The sequence below is a fragment of the Anabrus simplex genome, chromosome 4 (genome assembly GCF_040414725.1).
Source record: "Anabrus simplex isolate iqAnaSimp1 chromosome 4, ASM4041472v1, whole genome shotgun sequence".
Classification (NCBI taxonomy): Eukaryota; Metazoa; Arthropoda; class Insecta; order Orthoptera; family Tettigoniidae; genus Anabrus; species Anabrus simplex.
This window is the reverse complement of record NC_090268.1, coordinates 183,078,847-183,093,543: the sequence shown is the minus strand read 5'-3', so window position 1 is coordinate 183,093,543 and position 14,697 is coordinate 183,078,847. Positions and strand designations below refer to the sequence as shown.

The following is a 14,697-nucleotide window of genomic DNA, read 5'->3' as shown; positions in this document are numbered from 1 at the left end:
GTGTCTGCTGGGTTCCTGCATGTCAGCATTCGTACGTAACGGTCGTCAGCTGCTGTTGTTGACCGCGGACGACCACTGCAAGGACGATCTTCAACATTTTCTCTCACACGATAGCAGCTGTATGTCCTGACAACGCCACTGTAGTGTACACCAACCAGGTGGGCAATTGCCCTCACAGGGAACCCTTGCTGATGCAATGTGACTGTGTGCGTATGGTCAAAAGCAATAATGACTCTTCGAGAATATATACTGCACAGGCCACAAATCTGCTTGTCATGTTGCGTCCACAGGTGACTGTACCAGCACACACTTCTGGACTGTTCTGAGACTGTGTATTATCTCCACATCCACTAACATGTCATTTGGATGTATGCCTGTCGTGCAACAACACTTAAGAGTGAACATCCTTCACGAATACAAAAAATGCATGTGGTACACAACCTTTTTTGAGTTGCGTATTATTAATGTTCTTTTTAAAACACTCAGTATTTTAAAAGCTACAAAGACTTATAACAATAAAAATTTTCCACCTTTTTGATACTTACATTTGCATTTTAGCAAATTAATTACACACAGTACATGTTTCGTTCTTTTTTAGAACATCTTCAGCTGTTTACATAGCTTAGGTAGCTGCCTCTGTGGATCCGTGGTAGTGTTTCGGCCTCCGGATCCCAAGATAGCGGGTTCAAACCCGGCAGAGGTAGTCGGATTTTTGAAGGGCGGAAAAATGACAATTCGACACTCCATGTCGTACGATGTCAGCATGTGATACATTTGGTATTTACCCGACAAAATTAAATCTCAGCCATAGATGCCCAAGAGAGATCTGGTTTACTCTGTCTGCCATCTGGCGGACCTAGAGTAAAACGGAACGTCGAAATTGACGAGCAGACAGCCAGATGGCGTCAAATCGAAATGTCTGCACACGGTAGATGAGGCAATACGATTATTATTATTATTATTATTATTATTATTATTATTATAGCTTAGGTGATTCAGTAAGTGTTTATTTTTTAAGTACATTATAATCAGGTACCTTGTTCTTCTTAAATACTACATAAATATAAATTGAATTAAAATGAATTAAAAACAATGTGGTGGTTAAATGGGTTAATAATAATAATAATCGTATAGTCAGAATTTTTTCAGTGACCCAGTTACCTCATCACCATCACCACAATAATTACCTCAAGCACACATCCCATTCATTTCTTGGGGCAAAGATGTATACCAATAAGTCGCGGTTACAAGGCACTTGAAATAGCCACAAGATAAGCATAAAATAAGAACGAAAACACAGCTCACACTACCTGCAGTTAAAGTTGATAAATTACAAAAAAGGAATATGAGTACAGGTAGAGTTTAAACCTCATAAATGCCCAGCTGTAAGTAAGGAAAGCTACACCAATCACAGTCGACTCCATCTTTCTTTTTTCCTCTGGTCACAGCCACAACAAACACATCAAGCCAAGGAGATGAAGTCGAAGAATCGCGGAAAGAAGGACCATCCGTTTTCAAAGCAGGGGTGCTGCCCTCTGTGTTACAGTTTGGAAAATAGTTAAGTGAAGTCAAACAAGAGTTGATTAAAACTCTTAGCAATCACAGGAAAACTTACATGTTATGAACATGCTAAATGAGCATGTTTCAAGCCTTATGCCTGAAGAATGTATTCGTAACTGCTAAACCCATACTAGCACAGAAGTCCAGCAAACACTTCCCATTCCCATTAGCTTCCATATCTTCCCTACATTTAACAATCACCCATTCCGTATCCTTCGGTTCTATTTCCAACACTCGCATTGAAATCGCCCATTAGAATTGTTCTGTCCTTACTGTTGACCCTTACCACGATGTCGCTCAATGCTTCATAAAACTTGTCAACCTCGTCCTCATCTGCACCCTCACATGGTGAATACACTGAGACAGTTCTCATCCTAATTCCTCCAACTGCCAAATCTACCCACATCATTCGCTCGTGTACATGCCTAACAGAAACTATGTTGCGTGCAGTGGTATTCCTGATAAACAACCCTACCCTATACTCTGCCATTCCCTTTCTAACACCCGTCAAGTACACTTTATAATCTAATATCTCTTCCTCATTATCTCCCCTTACCCGAATATCACTTACTCCTAGCACATCCAGATGCATCCTCTTTTCTGACTCAGCCAGTTCTACTTTCTTTCCTCCACAAGCCCCATTAATATTGATAGCTCCCCATCGAATTCCATTTCGTTCGCCAAGTTGTTTCCAAGGAGTCCCTAGCCTGTTAAATGGGAGTGGGACTCCGTTACTCCCATAGGTCTGAGGCTTGCTTAAAATTTTCTGAGCTTGGTAAATTCATGAAGCAGGATGCACATAGTCCAAGTGAGAATCTCTCCTCTAACGGGTTATGGACCACTGGTGGATTGTATAGTCCTATCCGCCTGAGCACAAGCAGGGCCATGATTCAGAATATGTCCGAGATGCCCACTCCCATTCCATAGCAACTGGTATCCGGACCCTCAGGACCACTTACTAGGCCACTCAGCCGTTGGCCATGGTCCACGAACTAGGACGTGACTACAGTAACCCACAGCATGAAGCATGACATTTGATTAGTCTTGTATAAATCTTTGTGTGACAGAATTTGGTTAACGAATACAGTAGAATTCCACTATAGCGAGTACAGTGTATAACGAGAACCCCGTTATAACGACAATTTTCATCCGCCCCTTTTAAAATTCCTATCCACGAACCTGTTACGAAGGCGTAGCAGGGGGAGAGGTGATACTCCCACGTGGCCCGTCCCAGGTGGCGGATAGGGGGGTCCTAACCGGCTTGCCGGCGGACTTGAGGGAAATAAAATACCTCTCGCGGACCAAACACACCACCCCCTGCGGGTGGGGGACGCACATGTAGAATACACCCGCGGTACCCCCTGCCTGTCGTGTGAGTCGACTAAAAGGGGCGACCTAGGCGCGGACATGGATTGCGGTTTGGTATAATGTGTTGGACCTCCTGTGGATGACAGGGGTTGAGTACATTCACAGGTAATCCCTGCCTGTCGTAGAAGGCGACTTAAAGGGTCATGTGGCCATGGTCCCTTTCTTTTTTAATTATTTTTCCGAGGGTCACATGTAGACCATTTCCAAATTTTGATGTTTTGCTGCCCGGAGATGGGCCTCTTACGTGTGCGATTACGCCCAAAAGCCCGCAAATGTCCACCCAGGACCATTGCGTGGTGGGAGCGCCATGTACCTTGGCAGTAGTATCCGCCTGACAACACAGGTCCCCGCACAGCCGAATGCCAGAAAGACATATTATTAATTATTTTTTATTTTTTTCTCTATATTTAGTGCTCTGTACACGCTATGGGGTACATGCTATTGTGGGTGACTGCAGGAAGGGAGTCCAAGTGCTCATTGCCTCAGTCATCCCGTATTAGGCATCGTCAAACATCGGACCCCGGGCAGTACCTGCTACTACCAGGTGGGTGTTGCCTTGGCTGCTTGGTTCGGCTACTGAGACCCCTGATCGGAGTGGGTGGCATTCGGGGAGGAAGCTATCGGGCATGACTTTAAAACGAAGTCGGCTCTCTCAATGTGGTCCCCCACCTAAGTCTGAGAGGTTCAGCTCCCTGGGAACATGCGCAGTGTGAAGGAATGGGATCCAGCTTCGCTAGGTTTCTGGTCGCTACCAGAACCGATGGGCACGATTTTAAGCTGGTGAAGTCGATCCTTTTTAGTAGGCACATCGAAGGCGTCTACGGCGATCTGGATGAACTTAGAAAAATGCGACGCGTAGTTGGCTTCTAAAGACTCGTACAGCACTGCAAGCTGATCAGTTGCTTAAGTGCGAGCACTTTGGCGAAATCCCCGTCAAAGTGGAGGAGCATAAGTCCTTGAACCTGGTTCGCGGAGTCATCTTTCACCGCGACCGTATTTTGAACACTGACGACGAGTTGATGGACGACATGAAGAACCGTGGCGTGACACACGTCCGGCGCATTACGCGCAAGGTCAACGGTGAAGACGTTGCCACTGGTGCCTTCATTTTTTCAAGTTGTCAGTGTTACGAGAGAAAGTCAAGGTAACAAATTATCGTTGCGATGTGAGGCCGTACATCCCCCCTCCTATGCGATGCCATCAATGCCAGCGATTCGGACATATGGTATCTCGCTGTTCGAATCAGGCTGTATGTGGTACATGTGGACGAGTAGTTCACGGCGCGGAGGAGTGCACAACTCCATACAAGTGCACTAACTGCTCCGGTTTTCATTCTCCTCGGAATCGGAATTGTCCGACATACCTGAGTGAGAAGAAGATCCAGGAGATCAAGACCCTGGATGGTCTTTCCTACCAGGAAGCGGGCCGTCAGTTTAATTCTACGAAAGTACCTGCCCGTACAATTGACTATAGCTTGATAGCTCAAGAGTCTTCCAGGTTCGTCATTTACAACCTCGACACCTGTCCAGACTGCTGCGCCCAAGGCGACTGTTGCTGCTCCCAGCAATGTCGCAGCTAGTCAAAGCTCGAAGGAGGGGACCACACCACCTTCGACCGACCAGAAGTCTGTGCAGGATGGCAGTTGCCAGCTGGCACAGCAAGTGGGGAAGACTAAGTCCCCCCCCTAGGAGGTTGACGAAAGTCGTGCCCCAGCCGGCGGAAGCGGCTTCGTCGACCAGGGCTGGGAAACCATCTCCCAACCCGTCTAAACTCGAAAAAAAGTTGGGAAGAAGAGCGCCCGTTCTGAGCGCTCTCGGCCTTCCCCTGCGAAGGAAAAGTCATGCCCCCCATCAGGGGGGTATGAGTCTGCGCCAGGAGGCACTCCTGCTCCCAAACGTGCGCGCTCTCCTCGTAGGGGAACCACTCGCCCCGACAAGCGTTGAAGTTCTGGGCAGCACCCCTGCCATCTTTTGATGACGGGATGGATGTCGCGCTGTCCTCTACATCTACGGATGTAGAAGTAGATAGTGTGTAGGCTTACTAGCATTTTGTCGCACATAACCTAACACTCTTTTTATAGTCCACAGTATGGCACTGTTACAGTGGAATTGTAACGGTTATGATAGGCATCTTGCTGAGTTACGTCAGCTCATTAGTGAGTACGGAGCGAGTATAGTCTGTATTCAGGAGACCAACTTCAGACCTGAATCATCATACGGTCTTGAGAAATTTCCGACTATACTCGACAGAACGGTACCATGCTCACCGGGCTTCTGGTGGTGTTGGCATTTTTGTATGTTCTGATACCTACAGCAAAGAGGTTCCATTAAGAACTCCCCTCGAGGCTGTAGCTGCTCGCGTTCTACTGCCTGTCATAACAGTGTGTAATGTTTATTTTTCAGCAGGTCAAGCTCTTAACATAACTGATGTCACTGATCTTATAGATCAGCTTCCAACTCCCTTCCTCTTATTGGGCTATTTTGACGCCCATAACCCCATATGGGGTTGTGAGGCGCCTTGCCCCAGGGGGAGAGAGCTGGAAACATTAGTAACAGAGCTCTATTTATGTATTTTGAACACGGGGGAACCAACTCACTTTAGTGTTCGTTACGACACCTATTCTCGCATAGACGTAAGTCTATGCAGCCGAACGTTGGTTCCACTGTTTCGGTGGCATACACACGATGATCTCTGTGACAGTGACCATTTTCCCATCATCCTTACTTTGTTGAAACATAAATCCGTCGAGGCTCCCCCTCGATGGATACTTAAACATGCTGATTGGCCAAAGTACACATCACTAGCTGTCTTTAATGACGATATCAGGCGGAGCGTCGGCGAGGAAATAACTTACGTCACCCAAGTTATTCTTGCTGCTGCTGAGGAGTCCATTCCGTTCTTCTCGGGGACTCCTCGTCGAAAACTCGTTCCTTGGTGAAACGATGGAATAGCAGCAGCCATCAAGGAACGCCGCCGTGCTCATAAATGGTACCGTCGACAACCTACTGTGGCCAACTTGGTAGCATTTAAGAAACTCCACTCTAAGGCGCGAGTTCTTATTCGACAAAGTAAGGTTTCATGGGAGAGATATGTGTCGTCCATGACGTCACATACTCCATCATCTCAAGTGTGGACGAAACTTCGACGAATTTCGGGTATTCAAGGATCATCTGCTGTACTGGGAATTTGCATTGCAGGCAGTGTCGCCACTCACCCTCTCGCGATTGCTAACCATCTAGCCAGTCATTTCGCGGATGTCTCTGGCTCCGGGAATTACTATCCTGATTTCCTCCCTCTGAAGCGCGAGGCAGAACGTCATCACCTTAGTTTTGCCAGCCAAGCTTCAGAGGACTACAACGTGCCCTTTACGGAGTGGGAACTCCGCAGCGCCTTAGCGCTTTGCAAGGACACGTCTCCTGGGCCGGACAACATCCATAACCAGATGTTGAAACACCTTAGTGATGATAGTTTACTATATCTCCTTCGTGTGTTCAACCGAATCTGGATAGAGGATGATTTTCCGTCTCACTTGCGAGAGGGCATAGTCATCCCTGTCCTCAAGCCTGTCAAAAGATCCTAAGTATGCAGGAAGTTACAGACCGATTTGTCTTACAAACTGCCTGTGTAAGCTATTTGAGAGGATGGTAAATCGCAGACTCGTGTGGTGTCTGGAGAAACAAGGACTCTTGTCAGAGTACCAATGTGGTTTTCGAGCCGCTCGATCCACAACAGACCACTTGGTACGCCTGGAGAGCTCTATCCAGGATGCGTTTCTCCGCAAACAGCACTTGGTAGCTGTCTTCTTTGACTTGGAGAAGGCCTACGACACCACCTGGCGATATGGCATCCTTTCAGTCCTGCATCAATGGAGATTCCGAGGTAACTTCCCGGTATTTATTGAGGATTTTTTGTCCCTCCGTCTATTCCGTGTCCGAGTGGGGAGGACATATTCGCAGTACCACGTTCAAGAAAATGGTGTCCCACAGGGTATGAACATTAAAACAAGAATAATAGTTAACACCACCTTTCCAATACTTATCTTTCCTATATTTAGGAAATAAACATTACAACAGGCGTTGTAAGGTGGGACATGTTTCGCTTAACTGTAGTAAGCATCATCAGCTGAAAATAAATCTGAGCCTAAAGTTAGGTCAGGGCCCTGAACCTAGTGTCCTTAACATATATGGCACCCTAAGAATCGACATTTATATTTATAAAATGAAAATAGGCTTAAAACAAGTGTGAAAAAACATGGAATGTTACAACAAGGCTAAGAGAAAAAAACACAATCGAGTTGAGACAGAGGATAAGAACAGAAAGTAGGCTATAATACAGAGATGGTAGTGAAATAATTAAAATCATTAGGATATCATTGTTACCAGTCAGTCAATCAGAATGTTGTTCATCATGGCTGAGTTAGAAAAAAAGAAAACAAAAAAAAACCACGTAATCGTGTTGCCAGAGGTAAAAACATAAGGTGCAACATAGAGTTGGCAGTGTAGTATGAAATTCATGGCTGCCAGTCAGTTAATAAGAATGTTCATATATAACAAAACATAATGGTTATATTCTTTTAAGTGAAGAAATAATTAAATCCCACTCTTGTATAGATACGTGAGAACGGGCGAGAGAAATCATATGTTGTAGCAGACATGGAGTAGTAACACTTCAAACAGGATTGATCACGCCTGAAGCCGCTTCATTTTTGCTGGGAGTTCAAGACCAAAACGGAAAAAATAAGATGCCAAGTGCGTGAACTGAAATCTGAAAATGGAAAAAGGAAAAGGATGTACTGGGGCCTTGAAAATAGGGTGTTCAGAATGGGCGACTAAGATCGCTTACCTCTTGTGTTGGATGAGCGTTGAGCGGAGACATTAGCCGTTCAAGGGGTTCTGTTAAATTTATGCCCGTTGCTGCGTGTGTTGTATCTGTGTGCTTGCCTAGGTAAAGAGTAAGTTGGGACGGGAGGGGTAGGCGCAACAATGAGAGTGCTGGAAGCTGGCGGCGGAGCTGTATTATGGGTAGGGGGTAAGGTGGAATCTGTTATGATGACTGGAGGGGTATTTAAAGGTTTATAATTGAAGATTTTTGTGAAATTGTTATGATTTATATTAAGATTAGTGAGAAAATTGGGGACTTGTTCAATTAATGGGCTGTTGTTCTCAGGGACATCATTCAATTTATTATTATTAAAATGTTGATCCAAGAAAATGTATGTATTTTCCAATTCAGTCATTAAGCTGCTTTTATTTACATATTTTATAACGTGGAGGTCCTGTTCAATTGTAGAATAATTGTGGCCGGAATCCCTCATGTGGTTGCTCATGGCAGAGTACTTTTTATGCTTTAAGCCATTATAATGTTCCAAGTATCTAGTTCTAAAACTGCGGCCAGTTTGTCCGATATAAGAAAATTCACACTGGGGGCATTTGAGTCTGTAAATACCAGAGTTTGAAAATTTGTCTTGAGAAGTATTTACCAATTTGGAATTAAAGAATATATTCCGATTAGTGTTGCGAGTTCGGTAGGCAATTCTGATGTTATGCTTCTTAAATGGGTTAGTAATGCTGTGTATGGCAGGGTTAGTGAAGGTGAAAGTGGCAGTGTTTATTATTTTGGGCTTATCTGGAATTAAATTTGTAGTATTTTTTGATTTTGTTTTACCAATGATCTTATCTATCAGGTTAGGTTTATAGCCGTTAAGTTTTGCAAGTTCTTTTATATATTCAAACTCTTTTTTTCGGTTAGAAGGGGATAGTGGAATATTTAATGCTCGAATAACTAAACTGTAGAAAGTTGCTTGTTTATGAGATTGAGGGTGTAACGACTCATTCTTTGTTGTCTAAGGAGCAGCGGAGGGCTTTCTGTAAATGACATTTTTTTACCCTCTGCGAAAGGTTTCTCAAATCTGCCGAATGGCATCAAAACATGGCGGCCTTCAAATTCTTAGAGAGGCCACGGCTATTCAGTAGCCGAGTTATAACGCGTCTACTGTACCTCACGCTTAGTAAAATTAAGTTTTATAGACAGCAGGAATATTTTCGTGTTGGACCGTCGTATTGTAACGATAAATGGAATAGGTATTGCCGGCAAATTTTCAACAGGTTCTCGTCAATATTATGATGCTAATTTTAAGTTAATTGGCATTAAACACTGGGAAATGTATAATTGTGCCGCTGCAAGAAAATATGGCACAGGCCTAACTAAAGCCAATATTTGGCGTTATGAAGACAAAGGTAGCTTAAAAATTTGTATTGTACAAAAAAATGCATTCAGTGGCACGCAACAAGGATGCTTTAAAGAAGTTGAAGATGAAATTGAGGTTTTGCACAGAAAATGTTAGGGTGGAATTGCCATACCGCGGCGCAATAAACTCGTTTGTTGACCTTCAAAGTCTATGATTATGCCTATACATCGCTAGCCACTGGAGTCGGCTGAACCCAGCAGGCGAGACGTGCATATAGCGGCAGCCAGTTATACCCGACGCTGATTGGAAGTAACTGTTTTATAGTAAGCAAGAATATTTTCCTGATGGATCGTTGTATTGTAGAGACGCGTGGAATGGGTATTTCCGGCAAATTTTCAACGGGTTCTCTTCGATGTTATGAAGAACAAAGAACAATTATATAATATATGCACTAGGTAGACAATAACTTTGTTACCCTACAATGCACTGTTGACGTACCGATATGGGGTCGTGCCAAAACAGGAATTGATGAATTGAAGGTGGACTATGCATGTACGTAAATAGACGGCCAACAGATGCTAGGAAGAGACTTTATACAGCTTGGAAACGCACACTTACTGCACACAGTTCTTGATTTTGAACGAACGTACGATCTCATATGGGGACGGGAAGTTCAAAAACTTGACTACTCTCACGTACTCAAATGGGGTCACTTGGCACTCAACGTGTTAAGTGTATTTTAAAAGTAGTGCACGTGTTTCGCTTTTGTTCATGGCCGACCATCTCAAACCCTTTATTTTATAAACTAAGGCCATTGAAAATGGAAGCTAATTGCCCCTGTTTAACTTCTTATTATTTATAGATGAGTGTATAACGGACTGTCAAGCAGAAATGGCAGTAAACATGTTATTTGAAGTTTGTCAAGTATGGTTGTGTAAGAAACTGGTGCCTCTAAGAGACTGGATTGTATTAAAGTGTGACGCTCAAACTACTATATAATGTGAGTGGAGCTAATATGCTCTTGTAAAATAGTGTACCTTCAGAGCTATTTTGCTTATAGCTTGTAAATTTTTGAATCTGTCATTGTTATTGTGGGAGCTGATGAGCTCATCTTATATTGTTGTTCATCCAAATATTCTGAATACCAAATTTGAAAATAAGAAAGGGAAAGGAATAAAATTTTAAAATTCAGTGTTTTAACTTTGCTCTGATCCTTTCACTCTCCACTCATTCACCTCAGCACCTTCTTACAGCCCTGTAAACCACGGAATCCAGTAGCAGTAATAATTATAATAATAAGAATAATAATATTGGAATTATGTCCCTCTAACTATTTCTATGGTTTTCGGAGACGCTGAGGTGCCAGCATTCCGTCCTGCAGGAGTTCTTTTGTGTGCCAGTATATCTACAGATATGAGGCCGAAGTATCCGAGCACCTTCAGATACCACTGGACTGAACCAGGATCAAACCTGCCAATTTTCTGAGCTGGAGGATAAAAAACAAGGAAAAACCATCAAATGATGAAACATCCTGCTTCTATCATGGCTTAGAGTGCATTAAATTGCATGCAATTGGAAAGTTGTACTTGGTGGAGGATACAGTGAGGCATGACCAGTATTTGTTAATATTTTTATTTGATTTACATCACACCAACACACATAGGTCTAATGGCAACGATGGGACAGGAAAGGCCTTGGAATGGGAAGGAAGCGGCCGTGGCCAAATGAAGGTACTGTCCCAGCATTTGCCTGGTGTCAAAATGGGAAACCACAGGAAACCAACTTCAGGGCTGCCGACAGTGGGATTGGAACCCACTATCTCCCGGATACGAGTTCACAGCTGTGCGCTGTGAAGCGCACGGCCAACTCGCCCGGTATGACCCGTATTTAAGGGTGCTATATGGAAGACTGCTCCCTCAAACGGAGGAGAGGTACGGCTCAAATGAGTGGATTTTCATGCAGAGTGGGGCACAATACCGTGAGGCAAAGAGAGTGACATCTGTTCTGTGAGCAAAAAAAATGGGAATAATTACACCTAATCAATACTACTTGTTAACAGTACAATGTATTTACATTTAAAAATACACCATCTGCAGGGCCGGTTTCAGTCTAAAAATAGATCATCCTGAGCTGCTTGAGAACATGAGATAAAATAACATGTACAAATCATTGAACATTGCTTAATCTAAGAATGTAATTAAAAAAGCATATTGTACCGGGAGCTACACCCCAACGCCATGCATTTAAATCTAGTGCCTAAAAGAACCCCTCAAGTTTTGTATTCATAAGTTTTTTCTAATTGATGTTCATTTATTTTTGGGTTGGCAATGTTTATCTTTTCTGCCAGTTTTGAATCCAACCAATCAATAATTTCTGTAATTAATTTTCTACCAATCACAGTCTTCTTCTTCTTCTTCAATTTTGAGTGTATCTTTTAAATTAACCAGTAAAAATGAGGGTGTGGCAAGTTTAATCTTGAATGGTCTCGAACTATCCCGAGGGTGTATAGACTACGGATTTTCACCTCTCTTGGCCAATTGATCGTCAGCTTACTAAGTGTGTGTGTGTCAAAGCAGGAGGCGGGCTGCCCCTTTCATCAGGCAGCAGTACATCGACAAGGTAATGGCCACATAACATCTTTATTTCTTGCTAGCTCCGCAGTTTTACCTGAGGGAAAGGTCCGAAATCGTTAACCATGTAACCTTTTCTAAAAATGTAACTTTCTGCTGGCTAATATAACAACTTCATAAAAACTTTAACTGTAAATCGGCTATAGGTAGTAAAGGACCCCCTCGAGTTCCCATTTATTTTGGTTTGAGGTGACGACGTTTTGTAACTGTTTTTCTTCCTTTCCCTAAGACATCAATCAGTCCCTATATGAGTCACCTCAGTAGTTTGGGAATAGCCCCTGTTTCATCGGCCTAGTGCCCTTTATGTTTTAAGAGCTCATACCTAGGAGTGCAAGTACACGCCTCCTTTCAATTTGTGTTTCGGGCCATTTGCTTAACCTGTTCTTCTCCGCAAAGGACCAATAGGTTGGGTACAAGATACCCCTGTTTCACATTTGTAAGTTGTGCCTTGATGGCGAATGATTGTAATTTTCTGATATTGCCTTGAATAGGCCAGATGAAACAGAGACTGTTAGCTCTTTTTCAAAGTAAGATTTCTGAATGCCTCTTGAAGACTAAATGTTGTAATTTTGGGAGCAAGTGCTCCATGAATTAGTGGGATTTCTGTCGTTGAGTAAATTTGTGATCTTTGTAAATTTGAGCTTGTAGTTCAGGTAATGTAACGTTACGGGCTGAAAGCCCAAGATGTTAAGGTTCTTAATCTTGGATTTTTTTACCAGTCTTGTTTAACGTTTGTACCTGTAAAAATTAAGATTTGAATTCTGGATAATATAACCTTGAGTTTAGTTTTATATTCATTCTTGACATTGTAGTTAGACCCATTCACCCTGGCACCGTCTTTCACCTCTGCGATCCATGATAAACCCCGGAACAAGTATATAACATTGAAAACTGGTTAAAGCAGTAAAATACGATTGTCATGCCTCTAGATCCCTTAATAAGGTTCATGAACACCTATTGTAGTTCTATATCTCCATGTTATTAAACTGCATTTGAAGTTCCTGGTATGGCATTAATTCCATTTGTGCCAGGCTCGGTATTTTACCATTCCCATCTAAATTTCCTTGGACGGATCTTTTGGTTTTTTAACTCCGGTATTGAATTTGCCAGGCCTAGGGAGTCTTAATTTTCATACCGTTTGTGACCCTTCTGTTTCTTTTGCCAATACCTTTATTCCTCAAAGTGTCAGACTTCATAGATTCCTTCTGATAGGACGATGGTTGCCTTATTGTCTCTCTTATTACAGTAATCGCTACCACCTCTCCAGGTGTGCTAAATCTTCTTTGGTTTGAGTTGTATTAATGGATGGCTCATTAGTCTAGCATAGACATACATATATTACAAATGAAACTTCATTTGTATTTATGTGACATTCCTAACTTGCACCAGATTTACATGAGTATGTTACTACAGGCTCTTGTTAATTTATATTCCAGCCTAACCTAATCAGTCCAACTTTAGTTAATCTAGTCTTTATAACTCCAACCTTTGTGGCACTAATATGGTTTATTTGCAATAATTTGAAATTGTTTGCCTTTTGTTGCAGGATTGTGAGACGTCATCAGTTGAAGATCTGCCCATTTCAAAACCACAATCATCAAGGAAGGTACATAGAAGAAAGCATCCAAGAGAAATTATGGATATCATTAAGTTCAGGAGAAACAGGAATGAAGATTACTTCAGTGCTAAGGATGTTTTAAAGCTGTCCACAAAAATCGCCCAGCTACTGTGTTGAAGAAATTAGACAAATAATTTGAACTACTCCATGATGCTAATACTTGGTTTACTACGTCTATAGTGAAATAGTATTCTACTAACAAAAGACATATGTTCAAAATGGAGGAAAGTCTCATGTGTATACAATTACTGTTGTTGAGGCTTGCTGTGTTATTTTTATGCAGGCGTTTGGTATTTCTCCAGAAAAGGTGAAATTAGTGCATAAACAATTGGTTTATTTTGAACAGATTGTCAATGACACTGTTTTAATTGTGCGGTTGAGTTGGAGTAAGGTGGCAGTGACTAACGTAAAGGCTGAATGATGTGCAAAACAGGACATTTGTTTCACATTAATCCCACTGAAGAACACTTTCTGTTGTTACATTCATGGTTGTTACTGTATAACTTTAATACTCCCAACTGTGGTTTGGGGGTGGTGGAATACCTCCACAGTATCAGACTGAAAGGGCATGCTGAGGGACTTTAATGATGGAGCATCAGTGACCACAGGCCACTACTTGAGTGACGTTACTGCCAATTGCATGGCTTCTCACTTTTCATTTTTCCTGCCTGGTGCTCTTTGTTTTAAACCCTTATTTTCTTCTGACCATGAAGACATTACGTTTGTGATACATAGTGTGTCATTATCTTGGCATTTGGGGCCCTTTCTTTTGCTGATATCACTCTTCAATGCATCAAACCTTTCTAGTTTGTGATTAATGTTAAGAGGATGGTCCGCAAGATGTAATTCCTCCTAAACAGTTACCATTACTAACTGTACTCCAACTCTGACATGTAACCTACAAATGGTGCCCCTGTTAAGCCAAGCAACCCAGTGGAATGTTGGGTAACCAATCCCAGCAGGAAATTGGGTCGGCGAGCCTATCATTGCTGGGTGTTCCAAGGCTTACAACCTTGGCATTACCTTGATCGGTTGAAATATAGCTGGCTCCCATCTACAGTTTTTCATCTGTGAAAAGCATGGAGGAAAAATCAGCAGAAGCAACTACCCCAGATGGTAACCAATCCACCGTCGTCACGCGCATCTCTTGCAGGTCATCGGATTTTGGGGAACCTGCACAGGCATGCTTGGAGGTTGATTGACACCCTGCAAGATCATCAAATACTGATCACAGAAATTCAAGAAACAAGGTTTGTAGATGAAGAAGCCCTTGAATCCCAAGGGTATAGGATCGTCAATGGTAAAGTCGGGAAACATTATAAAGTCTATCCCCC

The 14,697-nt window shown here is 42.7% G+C and overlaps 1 long non-coding RNA gene across 1 annotated transcript in view; it reads left to right on the top strand.

Moving 5' to 3' along the window:
* The window catches only part of LOC137500557 (uncharacterized), a 28,866-nt gene extending 14,750 nt beyond the window's left edge, over window positions 1-14,116 (top strand). The window contains exon 3 of the long non-coding RNA XR_011018089.1: window positions 13,292-14,116. This is a non-coding gene — a long non-coding RNA (uncharacterized lncRNA). The remainder of the gene's footprint in view (window positions 1-13,291) is intronic.
* Window positions 14,117-14,697: the final 581 nt, after the last annotated feature.